This window comes from Protopterus annectens, chromosome 3.part1, assembly GCF_019279795.1.
Source record: "Protopterus annectens isolate FY-2018-M chromosome 3.part1, PAN1.0, whole genome shotgun sequence".
Classification (NCBI taxonomy): Eukaryota; Metazoa; Chordata; order Ceratodontiformes; family Protopteridae; genus Protopterus; species Protopterus annectens.
This window is the reverse complement of record NC_056732.1, coordinates 1,417,492,352-1,417,507,521: the sequence shown is the minus strand read 5'-3', so window position 1 is coordinate 1,417,507,521 and position 15,170 is coordinate 1,417,492,352.

The window sequence follows — 15,170 nt, the reverse complement described above, 5'->3', positions numbered from 1 at the left end:
TTCTTTCTCCAAGTTTAACAAATCACTTTTCAGTGCCAAATAATCATATTGTAAAACTTCCTCTCCTTCAGTGGGTGTAAAGTCACACATTAGTGGAATGTCTTTATCACTAATTCTAGAGATAAATGCATTAACATTAATCTCATTCCAGTTCATTTGTTCATTATGTTCCACTGCTTCTAATAACTCTGTAACTTCATTGCCTGTAGCCATAACAAAGGAGTTGTTTGGTGTATAAAAAACAATCGTGAAAAGGAAAAAAAAACTCACCAAACCAACAACTATAACCTTTGCAATAAAAGTAGCAACCAAATAACAGTCAAGGATGCAAAGGTATGGCTCCAGAATAAACAGCTGTAAAATATCAGTTGTAAAACTCCAAAGCAGCAGCAAAATAAGTCCAAAAACTCAGAAGAACTTGATGTTAGCTCAGCTTTATTCACACAAGCGCTTTCACTAGTAGCTTCGTCAGGTGTATAAAATATGCTGATTAAGACACTTATTTATACAAATCAGTCAAACCATGTGACAAAATTTAAAGTGAAAATCTTATAAAAATACAAACAATGTAACAAATAAAAAAACTTCTAAAAATCACATATATTAAAATCTAAAATTATATACTAAAAACTCACTTCTTTCGTAAAGACCTTTTCTGAAGGATTGGTTTAATAGGAACATGGTAAACATACTGTAGTTAGCCATGTTGAACATAATATATATAGTTTTTAATGTAATTGTTTTGTCGGTTGTCCTTGGACCCCATCGACTTGTGGGCCCCAGCTGGCTGCCAATTCTACCCAATTATAATCCACCACTGGTTATTTGCTTGTAAAACTCATTTATCTGGCTGAATGTCATCATTATCTGAGACAAGCCACTCAGGCAAAGCACTACAGCTGTCATTTGTCTACATTATTCAAGTATTGGTCTCAAAATACTCTGTCCTTGTGCTTTAAGTAAGTATTAGGGGCATCCAGTCTTCTGCATGTATATTAGCCTGCATAGTGACTAGTCTGAAAACAAGTGTTTCAGTGTCCTAGTTTGTAACCAATAGCCTTATAGTTTGTAAACCCTCCTCCACTGACATCCTACTGATCAGCTTTTACTCTCTACATCCTAATAGACAATGATATTTACTCATACTGCTCTTACTCAAACTATTTATTTCTCTTAGATTTTTTTTTTCATTTCTTCTAGACTTGCTATTCCCATTATGTACATCCTCCTGTCTTTTTGTAGTGGAACTGCGTGCCTTCAAGGAAGTCACCTTTGATCCCCCTCCTTTTTTATTTCTCCTTGCCTGAGACAGTTATTAAACCCCTTTCAGCTCTGAGCTAGTATTTATGCAGTCAACATTGACTCAGTGCACTCAACTGCCTCTTTAGTGTGGTTTTATTTTGCTATATAAGTGTTGCTGCAGGAAAATAGATATCTATGTAACAGTGAAATCTCTAGTTTGAACATCAGTCTGTGGGCTATATTTTTATTTAAATTATAAATATTAAGGCAACCTAAAACAAAGAACTTTGTCCATTATAATAGCTCACTTTTCTTAGACTACAGCAGTCCCACTGGTACCTTCTCCTTTAACTGTGCTCAATTCATTGTTTTAGCAGTCCACTGTTTCCCTTCCTTAGGTTTACTTCTCTTCTTGTGTAATCAATTTGAGTTCTGAGGCAGTAGTTTTCCAGAGCTCCACTACTGCATTCTAGCTTACTCTTTCTCATTGTTTTGCTGATCTGTGGGTGTTGTGGTGCCCTTTGGACTTTGCATTTTAACGTCCATAGAAACCTGCTTGCATTATACAGTTGTTTAAGCAGTCAAGTACAATTCTTTACTGCTTTCACCATTAGTCAGGTCAAGGTGATATTGGACTGACTCTCCTACTAACACTGAGTCCTACAGCAACAAAACCAAGGCTTTCATCTACCAGCGCAGAGGCCTTTTGAACTGCATTGTTCCTTTTACTTATCTATCTATATATTTGTGGCTGTTTAAGTTGTCACTGATTGTTTTTTCTCTGTCTCTTTGCCAAGTTTTCAACCCACTTCATTTGCCCTCACTAATGCTCGGGCTCACTCAGCCCCTCATACCTTACCCCCAATCCCCCCACCCCCTCTTATTCCATATTTATACTTCTATAGCACCACCCACATATTCTTCAAACCAATACCATCACTTCACCCCAGAAGAAAACAATCAATAGAATTGCTCCCAATAGTAACACTCACTCTAGTTTACCACCCAAGACTCTCTCTCAAACTGTCTTAATCCTTGCCCCCTATAACTATCAAAGTACATCTCTACAACCAACCTAGTACCCTCCTAATGTTTTCTAATCCTAATTTACAAAAAAGATAAAACCCAAGTTAAATAAGATGCTCCTAACTCAGATTATTTTACTATTCCTCCTCACTCTACTAGCCTTCATCACTAATTATCAAATCCACCTCCTTCAAATACTTAGGACTTAACCAGTCCTCACAAAAAATATCAATATCTACCCAGCCTGCCTTTCTCCATAACTCCTAAGTCTACAAACAAACCATATCTGATTTGTCTATAAATATCTCAAAATTAGGTATCCAAATTTGCAATCAAATACCAAACCAAGACCAAAATATAACTGGCCACACTGTTCCCTCTGTAAAATATCAGTTCAAAAAATTAGCAGATATTCACCCCAACCAGGTCCCACTCTTCATAAAACCATCACTTCCAACCCCAAAATAAACCAGTCACCTAACACATCCCAGCAAAAAAACAGAACTCCAACTTACCTTACTAAAATCCAAGACATACATGCCTACCTTGCCACATACACTCCTGATGTAGTCATAGCTACTGAAACCTGGTTAAAAAGGAAATAAAGGATGATGAAGTCACCCCCTCCCCCTGAATACAATATACTCAGGCATTTCAAACAAAACAGGCATGGAGGTGGCGTAGCAATCAGCTATAGAAAATCCCTAACCATCACCTAACTTCCACAGGAAATACTTACATTTAACAATGCTAAACTTCTAATAACACTCCTAAAAATCAACAATAGGAAAACTATATGTTTAACAGCAATTTATATACCACCAGGGAATAACACTGATACTGCTGGATACATTCTGTATTGGATATCCCAACAAATTAACCATGAAAATATAATATTTGGAGACTTGGTAACTCATAAATTTCACTGTTCCCACTGAATCCATAAGCCTGTTCAACTTTGGACAATTAATAGCCAGACCTACTAGAATCAATAAAATTTTAGGGAGACACTCAACATTAGACTGGATTCTTACAAGCAAACAAGGTAAACTAACAAAGATAGGTTGCATCACAGACAGCATAAGTGACCACATACCAACATATGCTATTAGAACTCACCAAAACCTAGATAAACATATTATCTACAATCAAATATGAAATACAACCAATTTCAGCAGAGATATTTTCAATGAAACACTAAAACAGCATAACTGGAATGTACTTAGAACAATGTCACTAGATATTGTTGTAGAACACTTTAGTAACATATTCTTACAGACATTAAAAAATCTAGCACCAAAAAGAGTAAAATCCAACCCAGCACCATGGCTGACAAAAGAGACAAAAAAAAAATCATGATAAAAAGGGATAAAGCCTGGAAATTCTGGTATAAGAATAGAACTTAAAATGCCTTCCAGCAATTTAGGCATCTTTCCCTGCAAGCACGGCTTTTCTTCAAATTAAACGCAATGTATGTCTTAACTTTCAACATAAAGACTTAATGTTAATGCCTTTATATACTGAGTTTTTTTGTTGTTTAAAGCGTGCACACTTGCACAGGCCTGTCTAGCTAGCCCAGTTTTCCTAACTCCAATCCTGTAAGACCCCATTTCAGACTCTAGTTGATGACACACTGCTGAATTCTGTACCTCTCTCTAAGTAGCAAGGCAAAATTTTAAATTTTTATCTATGGCTTTTACATCCAACTGTGCCTTTTTCCCCAGTTTCATCTGTGACCAGTCAATATTAGGCTATTTTTGTATGGCAATAGCTATCCACTTCCAAACTATTAGTAACACTAGAAATAATTAACTTCTGCTAGTTTAGTTCCCCCCTTGAACTGTATTGCCATTTACTTAACTGCAGTTAATCTATTCTCTTGGTACTCTCTCCATATCACTTACCTACAGTTTGAGTCAATTGATTGTTTTTGTTTGAATTGCCCAGCCTCCAGAATCTGGCTGAGAGACCTGTCAATCACTCCCACAGGACTCCTCCTGCATTTAGTCCCTACACTCCTCTCCCAATAGGAATGCATAGGGCAGAAGTTATATAAGGGCCTGTATTCTCTATTACCTGATTGTTTTCCAGCCCACAACCCATCCTAAGAGCAGGTGACAGGTCTCTTCCCACTCCGCTCACCACCCTGCCCCCAATGGTCCTACCTTTATTAGAAGAACAAACCCCTCCCATTATTTTTACCACAACCTCAACACTGCTCTCAACTCTAACTCTACCATCTTCACACTACTACCCCTCCTCTTCTGCTAACATGAATAAGCATACCATATTTATATTCTTTGCATTCCCTCTCCTTGCATATCTTACATATTACCAAAACTCCATTATACCCCCACTCAACCACTTCCACTGTACAACTATTCACATCATCACTCATGACTCACCCTCACTCTGCTCCTCTCCTACCAACTCAAGAACTACCCCTATGCACCCCCCACATATTCTACCAACTAAAATACTAAAACTAAATGCATCCCTACAAGTTAACAAAATAAACCTCCCACCACATCTGTTACCGACTGCACCCAATCATAAAGTTTCCCTAAAATGCAAACTTTTTCACAATCTGATAAAACTAATAACCTCATGCATATCAAAACTTGCCCTCAGTGGAGGCATCCACCCCAACCCTAGCCCCTCCATCTCCAACCCTACTTCTAATAATCAGACTAACAACCACAACATCTCCCAAATCCCAGCCAGTAGAAAACCAAATGATCTCCTTCTGCTACGCCTCAATATCTGAAGTATAGCCAACGAACTCCATGCCACCATAGACTTATACTCCCCGAATATAATCATCCTGACAGAAACCTGGCTAAAACCTCACATTACCAGTGAGAAAATCCTCCCTAATGGTTACAACATACTAAGACTAGACCGACTAAACAAGAAAGGAGGTGGTACAGCTATAATACTTAAACAGCATCTAAACTTCCAGATCCTAAACTCATCAGCTCCCCAAATTGCCAATGAAGAAATAGTATATACCAACCTAAAAATAAACCAAAATAAAACCATCAACATAATAAGATGCTATTTCCCACCTGGCCACAATATCCCTTCACTAGAAAACCTCCTCAGCTGGACTACCCATCATCTCTCCCAAGAGACCATAATTTTAGGTGACTTCAATATTGACTGGCAATCCTCTTGCGGCAAATATCCATCCCATCATCTAAACCTTCATGGCTTAACCCAACATGTCCAGTCACCAACCAAAATAAATAAAAACTCCAACAAGCACACTACCCTGGATTGGACACTAATCAGCAAGATTCCCCAGTCCTATATAGCAGGCTGCCTATCAGAGAGCTTCAGTGATCATTCCCCAACATTCCTACTCAAAGCAACACCTATACCAAGTTAAACCTCTCATCTACCGTCAAATACGTAAAAAACTACACTTTAACCCAATCACATTCATCTCATCCCTCAAAGAATGTAACTGGCACCCTCTAAATTACCTCAGCCTAGATGACACAGGACAATTTTTCAATACTACCTTCCTAAGTATCCTACATAACCAGGCCCCCATAAGACTTACCAGAACCAAAGCCCAACCCTCCCCATGGCTACAGAAAACCACTAGGTCAGAAATGAAAACAAAGATAAAGCCTGGGAACACTGGCGCAAAACCAAAACCCCCTCAGCTTGACAGAAAGTTCTAGTACTACACAATAGAGTCAAAAAGCTAATAAAGCAGGACAAAATCCAATACTACCAGTCTGCCTTCAACTCCTCCCAACACAACCCCAAACAATTCTGGACCTCCATAAACTCCATCCTCCACCCAGGTAAAATCAATACCCCCCCCACCTAACATTCCTCACTCCTCAGAAAATATTGTTACCTCATTTAACACACACTTCACACAAACCGTACTATCACTAGCTAGACAACACAACCCCCCTCCCCCACACCCCACACCTTCACCCAGTAATCTCCCCACACTCTTCTCATTTTCTCCCATTCCTACCTCCAACATAAGAAAACTCTTAACTAAACTTAAACCCACAAAATTAGCAGTAGACAACCTCCCAAGTGAATTCCTACAAATTGCAGCTGATGCCCTAGCCTACCCGGTATGAATCTTGATTTACCAATCTCTGTCAGAATGCTACATCCCTACACTATGGAAAACATCACATAATTCCCCTCCACAAAGGAGGCCCCTCCACAGAACTAACCAACTATCGCCTCATAGCAATTCTATCTCCACTCTCCAAAATACTAGAGAGATGCATTCACTCTCAAATCTCATACTACCTCCTTACTAACAACCTCCTTTCTAATACTCAATATGGTTTACGACCAAACTATAGCACCACCACTGCCTTATTCTCTTTTCCTAACACCATCCTTTACCATAAAAACAATGGCCATATCTCCTCTGCTACTTTCCTAGACCTATCTAAAGCATTTGACATGGTCCCACACAAACAGCTCATCTCTGTACTCAATAACCTATCCTTCTCTCAATCAGTCACCAACTGGTTTCAGAGTTACCTGTCTGACCGCCAGCAATCCGTTATATGGCAAAATGACATATCTCCCCAACTACCTGTCTCTACTGTTGTCCCCCAAGAATCCATCCTTGGAACCCTATTCTCCTCTATTTTAATCAATAATCTAGCCTCTGCCACCAAATATGGCACACTCATACAATATGCATATGACTTAACCATCATCTGCTTAGCCCAGTCCCTACCCGAACTGCAAAAGGTCACACAGGATGCCTTTTCCTCTGTTGAAATTTGGCTATCCAATGCCCAGTAATACTCAACCCAAACAAAACTAAACTCCTCATTTTTGAACACACCAAACATACTCAAAACACCTCTCATTTTAACATCACAGCAAAAGACACCACTATCCACCCAACAGATCACACCAAATTGCTAGGAGTTGAAATAGACAACAGTCTCAAATTTGACATTCACATATCCATGACCATAAAAAAGTCCACAAAACACTAGGAGCCTTATACAGAAATAAGCAACTCCTCACCAAAGCAGCTAGGACTTCAGTTGCAAATTCGCACCTTATCTCCACCCTACTTTATGCCTCTCCAATATATACCAACCTAAGGCAATGCAATCTAAATATACTCGAGACCTGCTACAACAAAATCACCAAATTCGCCACCGGGGCATCCTACCGCAGTCACCACTGCCTCTCACTTACTGAACTAGACTGGCTAGAACTCAATCACCTCCTTCAATGGTATCAACTCACACTCGCCCACAAACTAGTAAACCATCCTCTAAAGGTCCAATCCCTCCAGTAACCTTATCTCACCACCAGGCCACTACAATCCAGCAACAAAAATCAGTTACAGGTTACTACAGCCAGTAGCACTGCTGGAGAAGCACTATTCTCCAGCGCTATAGCCAAATTCTGGAACACCTTCCTCCCACAATAACCTCTGTACCATCATGCATCCACTTCAAAGCTTTACTTAAAGTGCACCTAAAAACATGCTGGCTATGCCCTTGTAACTCTCCCCTCTAACTTCTTCCACTCCATCTACCCTCTAGCTCTCTTCCACCCCACAAACTACCTTTGATTACAGCAAGCTCTGATACTTCCATGCCTATCTACTTATTATACGGCAGTAACTTCTTATTGTAACAATTGTTAATATCTACTATGACTTCCTGGATGGAACAAATGCTAGTTATCTACTGAATGTACTATGTTCTTCATCTGTAACTATGTTTGTAATATTTTAATTGCTAGGATTCTTCATCTGTAACCATGTCTGTAATATTTTAATTTGTGGAGCTTTTCTCCCTGGGCCTCCGCTGAAAATGGACCTGCGTCCAGTCGGACATTCCCGGTCAACAAATGTAAATAAATAAATAAATAAATAAATAAACTCCATGTCAAACAGGATAAGCAAACAGACTATATCAACCTACAAGACAAACACAAAAACAACCCAAAACTTTTTTGGTCATCACTAAATAAACTACTCCACTCTGGCAAGACCACCACTCCCTCTCAAAATTAGACAATACGACAGACTCTGTCCCCACACTGTTTAATTCCTACTTTATACAATCAATATTATCCCTCTTAGACAGTAATACATCTGCCCCCCCCTGTACCCCTGTCCAATTCATACCACCCACAGCTCTTCAGTTTTCGACCAGTACCTACCTCACTCATAAGGAAGTTGATCCTAAAACTGAAAACTACTTCCTTAGCTGTAGACAAACTACTATCAGACTACCTAAAAATGGCCACAGATGTTATAGCTTTCCCTATGTCCATAATAATGAATAGGTCCATACTAGAGAAATATATTCCATCACTGTGGAAAAAATTCTATATCATACCACTGCATAAAAGTGGCACATCTGAAGAGTTTAATAACTACAGCCCAATAGTGATTCTTTCCCCTTCCCCAAAATATTAGAGAAATGCATGCATATGCAGCTGATGCAATACCTAACCTCAAATAACCTGCTCTCAGAAACACAGCATGGCTTTAGGCCCCAGCACAGGACCAGTACTGCTCTATTATATTTTACAAGTATAATAAAGCAACACAGAAACAGTGGTTTGTTGGTGTCCACCATGTTCTTAGACTTGTTAAAGGCATTTGACACTGTCTCATACCAGCAACTGCTCATTCGACACTCCTCAACAGGACTTTCACAATACTCCTTGTAGTTTCTTAGTTACCTGTCTGGAAGGCAACAAGCTTTTAAATGGTAGCAAACCTACTCATCCTTTCAAACACTTAGTGCAGGTGTCCCTCAGAGCTCTATCCTGGGTCCTCTCCTATTTAATACATTTATTAATGACCTCCACAACTCTACTCACCATGCTAGTTTAGTTCAGTATACAGCTGGCTCAACATTAATATGTGTAGCCTCAACAATAAATAAACTCCAAGAAATTACTCCCAAATCTTTCTCTTCTGTAGAAACCTGGCTCAATAAAACTTCATAGTCAACCCCTAAAAACAAAGTTAATGCTTTTTACCTCAAAAAGTTGCCAAAATCAAAAGCCATTTTTTACCATAAAGTCAGCAAATAATAATATAATTGAAAATGTAACTCATAGTAAACTTCTAGGCCTTATAATAGAGGACAATATCAGATATGACCAGCATATACTGTGCACCATTATATCTACACACCAGAAATTAGGCTCCCTTTATAGGATCAATGGATTGCTTACAGATACTGCAAGACAAGAAAAACTATGGCCACCATCTTTTTATTGTCGTCTCTTATACGCCACTCCTATGCTAACAAACTTAAACAATACTTAAAGAAAGAAACTTGCCTCCTGCTATAATAAAATAGCTACATTTGCCACCAGTCTCCCTCATAGTACACACCATTGTAATAGCGTAAACAATTTAACTGGCTTGAACTACACAACTACCTAACATATTCACAACTAACTGCAGCACACAAACTCATTTATCATCCAGCAAAATGATCTGCTCTCCATAACTTATTACTGTCTTTCTGTCCAGCAAGGGACCTGCGCTCTAGCAACAAATTCTTGTTACTTACAATTAAATCAAATAATGATGCAGGAGACTCGCTCTACTCAAAATGTTACTAAACTCTGGAATAGTATCCCTTCACAAATAAAACTCTATCACAAACTCAATTGTTTAAAGCCACTGATTAAACAACATCTTTACCAATCCTGGTCCTGCACGTGCTCATCTCAAGGATGAAACTTTGTGATCACCATACGATACTCTCCAAATACTCTTTTTAAAAAGAATACACTCAACCTCTCTCTGAAATGACAAAACAAGTATGTGTACGATCCATTAAGATGCATGTGGGATTTCTCTTTAGTAACTTCTACCTCTGTAAAATCTTACAATGTATAAATGTACCAAGTGTTTGTGTATAAATGTAAATAGAAAAGTAACTACTTTGTGTTAAACTGGAACTTAGCATAATGCAATGTAAGCAAATGGAGCTTTTCTCCCCGCCTCCGCTGAAAATGGGTATTACCCAATCGGACTTTCCCAATAAACAAAGACAAATAAATAAATAAAATAAATATAGAGTTAATATCTAAGGTCAGCAAAAAGAAACTTCAGAGTCTAATGTTCAAAGAAAAAGAGCATGCGGTGTGTCATGCAAATGGCATGCTTTAAAACAGTATGAACACTGCATACATAAATGGAAAATCTCTACCACTTATAGCTGCATAAAAATGTGAGAGCAGCAGTCTCAGGAAGACTATCAACTGTACCAGTCCACAAAAATACAGTCATCTCTGTGAGCAAGATCCCAACTGCATGTGTGTAATAGTACGCTGACAGTGCACTGAAGAACGTAGCTGCATTGTTTCAAGCACACATGGGTAAGAGCATGAGAACAGATTAGCAGCAACTACATGAGAGCCAGAAAACCTGACCAGCTCTGTGATAAAACAGTATAAAAGAAATGTGACACCACAAGGGCTGTATAGGAAAAGCAACCAGGTATAAAACATGATGCCTGAATTTCATTTAGCTCCACATCCAACTTTAAAACAAGTGATGTATGACATAAAAGGCATTTTAGTGATGCTAGAAGCACCTTAAAACATGTGATAGTTGTCATTTCCGTGCAGAATAAGGGCAGAACGCATACAGGACTGCACACTGGGAGAATCTACATTCTACTGCAGCATACCATTTTCAGTTAGAAGCTGCACTTCAGGTGCCTAGTCAAAAGTTGTGGAGCAATGCAGTACATGCCAGACAAGGTTCGATACTTGAGTGCTGTATCCTGCAGCCCTGTATACAATGATCAAGAAGATCTGCACAGTCTGGGAGTTAGGAGGCACAGTGAAGACTGAGAATATGGAAGGAAGCCAGTTCCACCCAGACAACCAGGACAACAGCCCCAACATACCCACATTCACTGAGAAACTGTATCACTAAGCCTTACTGTAAGCCTGAGTAAGCAGTTTATGCTGCACTGCGAACATGGCAGTAGTTAGTGTACAAGCAGGATACAAATTGCAGACACAGAAGGTCAGTATGTGCTTAGAATGCTACCAAACCCCAGCACAGCATCGGCAAGCAACATAAGGCCACCCCAGGGCATGGTTAATTTCTATGACACCACTTGTGGAGTATGTTAAATTCTGTAATCTGTGCAGCACTCATAGCTAATGGCCATTTATTTTATTTATAAGTTAAATGAGTGAGTAGATTGGTCTAAGAACCCTTTATAGCCTTGAACTCTCCACCACATACAATGACAAAGTTATAGCAACAAACTAACAATTTGTACTGTAAAGGTGTAGTTACAGCAATATGATAAAGGGCCAGCAATGCAAACAGTACAGAAACAACACACTAGCAGCTACTAGCTGGTGTTCTGTTTGTACAGCTACATTCTTACATGGAGTACATTTTATAAATATAGTAAATATACCAGTAAAATGATATTATCACTCACAAAAGCTTACATAAAGCACAGAGTAGTCATGTGTCATTATATTTGCCAAACGACTGCTGCTACAGTGTTACTCCAATACATAATACCTCCAATGAAACTGCCACAGGAGCAGGATATGTCAAAGTTCTACAAGGTGATTCTCCATGACTGAGGCAACACAAGTATGGGGTTACAAAAGAAAGAGATCACCCCAACCCCATGTGGCAGGTGTATGTGCACAATAGTATGGTGTGTGAGACACCATCAGATTTGAAGGTGGCTGAATGAGTATGTTCACAGGTTCATAGGTAATTACTAGACTAATGACTCCAGGGGGGCTTTTTTAAGCCTAGACATGATTCTCACAGTGGAGAATCATGAATCTGAAATCAATTCAATTCTCTCACATAACAAACCAGATATCAAACAGGTTGTCAGTACATACACATCACCTCTCACACAAAGCAAGGACACAACACATAAACCCTCATATGTGGAGATACTCAATAGAAGCCTACCAAAAGATCAGAGACCTCCCATGTGCAAACCACTTGAACACACTGCAAAGCAAATAGAATCCACTACACATAACAACACACACACAAGTGTCTCAGCAAATAAGCCTGTAAGGCAAAACACCTCAAAACCAAATGTCCTGGTCATAGGCAACTCCATAGAGAGACACACACATGGCCTCTTCACCAGACTGGACAAAGAGAAGGTCATGGTAAGCTACCTGTTAGGTGCCAGGATCCATAAAATCACCCATGCACTCAAATCACTCAACGACAATTACTATTATGACTCTGTCATAGTACATGTTGGGGTGAATGACTTGAGACATACCTCTCTGGGCTATATGAAGAGAGACATGACTGAATTCTCAGATTATGTGTCCCAGGCAGGTATGTCCATAGCCCTAAACAACATTCTACCTTCACCAAGGATAATGGCACAATATAGACAAAAATATGATTGACTTCAACAATTGGCTTAGCTTCTGGTGTCAAACCAGGGGGATCTAGTATCTGTCAGCCTGGGATGATGTGGTTGACAGCCCATGCTGCTTTGCCCGAGATGGTCTTCACCTGTCTTCTGCTGCTTTGCCCGAGATGGTCTTCACCTGTCTCCTTTAGGCTTTTGGATACTGGCAAAGGGGCTTGCCTCCCTCATAGTTCCTTTTTTAGGCAATGTCAAAACAACAAAGTTTGCAACGTAAAAAAATCCACTTGAGACAAACTCAAGGTTATGCTGCTTAATGCTAGGAGCCTGAACAGGAAACTGCACTCCCTGGAAGCAGTCCTCACCTTGGATGATGCTGACGTCTGTGCAGTTATTAAGACATGATTCAAGGCTGCAGACAACACTCTGGCCGTGCAAGGCTACAATGTCTTCCACACGTTCAGACTCCAAAACAAGTGTGAAAGAACCAAAGGTTAAGGTGCATCCATTGTCATTAAAGCCAAATACACCTTGAGACGGTGAAATAACATGACTTTCTTGAGCTACTCCAGGTCCAACTAACTACAGGTAAAGCACCATATCACATCACTGCTTGCTACAGGTCCCCCACCATGAACCAAGAGAAGCATACCTCCCACCTGGACTTTACAGTCCCTCACTATACAGCCAAACATTTTGGTCATGGGTGATTTTAATTATCCCTCCATTAATTGGGAAACATACATAAGCACAAACATGCTCGCCCTGAGGTTCATGGACTTTGTTAATACAAATAGTCTGGCACAGCTAGTCTGCACTCACACAAGGGGGTTCAAATGTCCTAGACATAGTACTCACTAACATGAGAAGTCACTGCACTATCCCCTGTGTGTTTCCCTCCCTGGTGAGGTCAGACCATAAATCTGTCTCTTTTTAAGTAATGATCAGACCTGATGCCCCTACTGGAGCAAAAAGTTTTCCAAAACAAACAACAGCCTACTAGGCAATGATATAAAAAGTTACAACCCCCCCTGCTGACATAGCCAACAATGACTCCTGTGCAGAGGAGTACACAAGTGTCCTGTATAACCACATAAACAACAGCATAGACTTGGCTGTACCTAACTGGATCAAAACCAGGTCCTCCCAAAAAGACAGGCTACCCCAGTGGATCTCAAGAATAAATAGGTTATATAATAAAAGGAAGAAACTGATGTCTAAGAACAAGAGGGAAGATTCTCAGCAATAAAAGAATACCTTCCACATCTTGAACAAGCAAATCAGATATCTTGTAAAATCCTCTAAAACTAGTTATGAAACTAAATTAGCACCCCTAGCTAAGGAAAATCACAAGGCATTCTTTAGCTACATCAAAAATCAAAAAAGGAACACCCAGCTATATGCTGAACTTACAGTGAATGGTACATCTCATAATAAACCTGAGGAAATTTCCAACCTGTTAGCTGACAGATTTGGCACAAACTTCACCCCCTGTCCCCATCAGGGGTCTGTATTACTTTGTTGAATGTTCACTTCAGCAAATATCTGTTCAACGAACACAAAACAGTGAAAATTCATTTATGACAATGTTCACAACCATGAATGGTTTACCCAGGGAATAGAGTTAGTTGACCATGTTCAGAAATTTGCCTTTTTCTCCACTGTAGTGTGATCTTGCAGTTGGTATATATAAGGTAGGGAGGTGTGGAGGCACAGTCCCCAACCTGGAAGGGCTTGATATAAAGCAATGTGTGTGTGTGTGTGTGTGTGTGTGTGTGTGTGTGTGTGTGTGTGTGTGTGTGTGTGTGTGTGTGTGTGTGTGCGTGTGTGTGTGTGTGTGTGTGTGTGTGTGTGTGTGTGTGTGTGTGTGTGTGTGTGTGTGTGTGTGTGTGTGTGTGAATTTGCAGTGCTGGCCAACTAACTCTGTTTCCTGGTTAAACTATTCACAGATGGTGAACATTCACTTAAATGAATATTTGCTGTTTTGTGTTCATTGAACAGACATTCACTGAAGTGAACACTCTACAAAGTAATACAGACCCGCCCCTCACCAGCCATAGCCAAAAGCATACCTGACACCAGTCCTCTACCTAGTATCTCCAGGTCATATCCACACTCTCCAAGGCCAAAAACATAGCCTCTATGGGATGAGACAACAGGCTGCTTATTAAACACTCTAAAACAAGACCTAGTGGAACCACTTGACACTCTAACCTCAGCGTCAGCACTGGCTTTGTTCCAGATGAGTGAAGAACAGCAACAATAACCATCTTCCACAAAGGGGGTCCATCAACTGACCCTGGAAACTATAGACCTATAAGTCTAATCAGCCTCATTTGCAAGGCCATGGAAAGAATCATCATGGACCTTATCAACAAGGACATAGGTGACCTTCAAACTCTTGATCCAACCAAGTTAGACTTCATTAAGGGTAGATCATGCTTACTGAACCTGGTAGACTTCTTTGAGAATGTCATCAAATCCCTGAATGAAGGAAAACAGTATATACTGCATATCAAG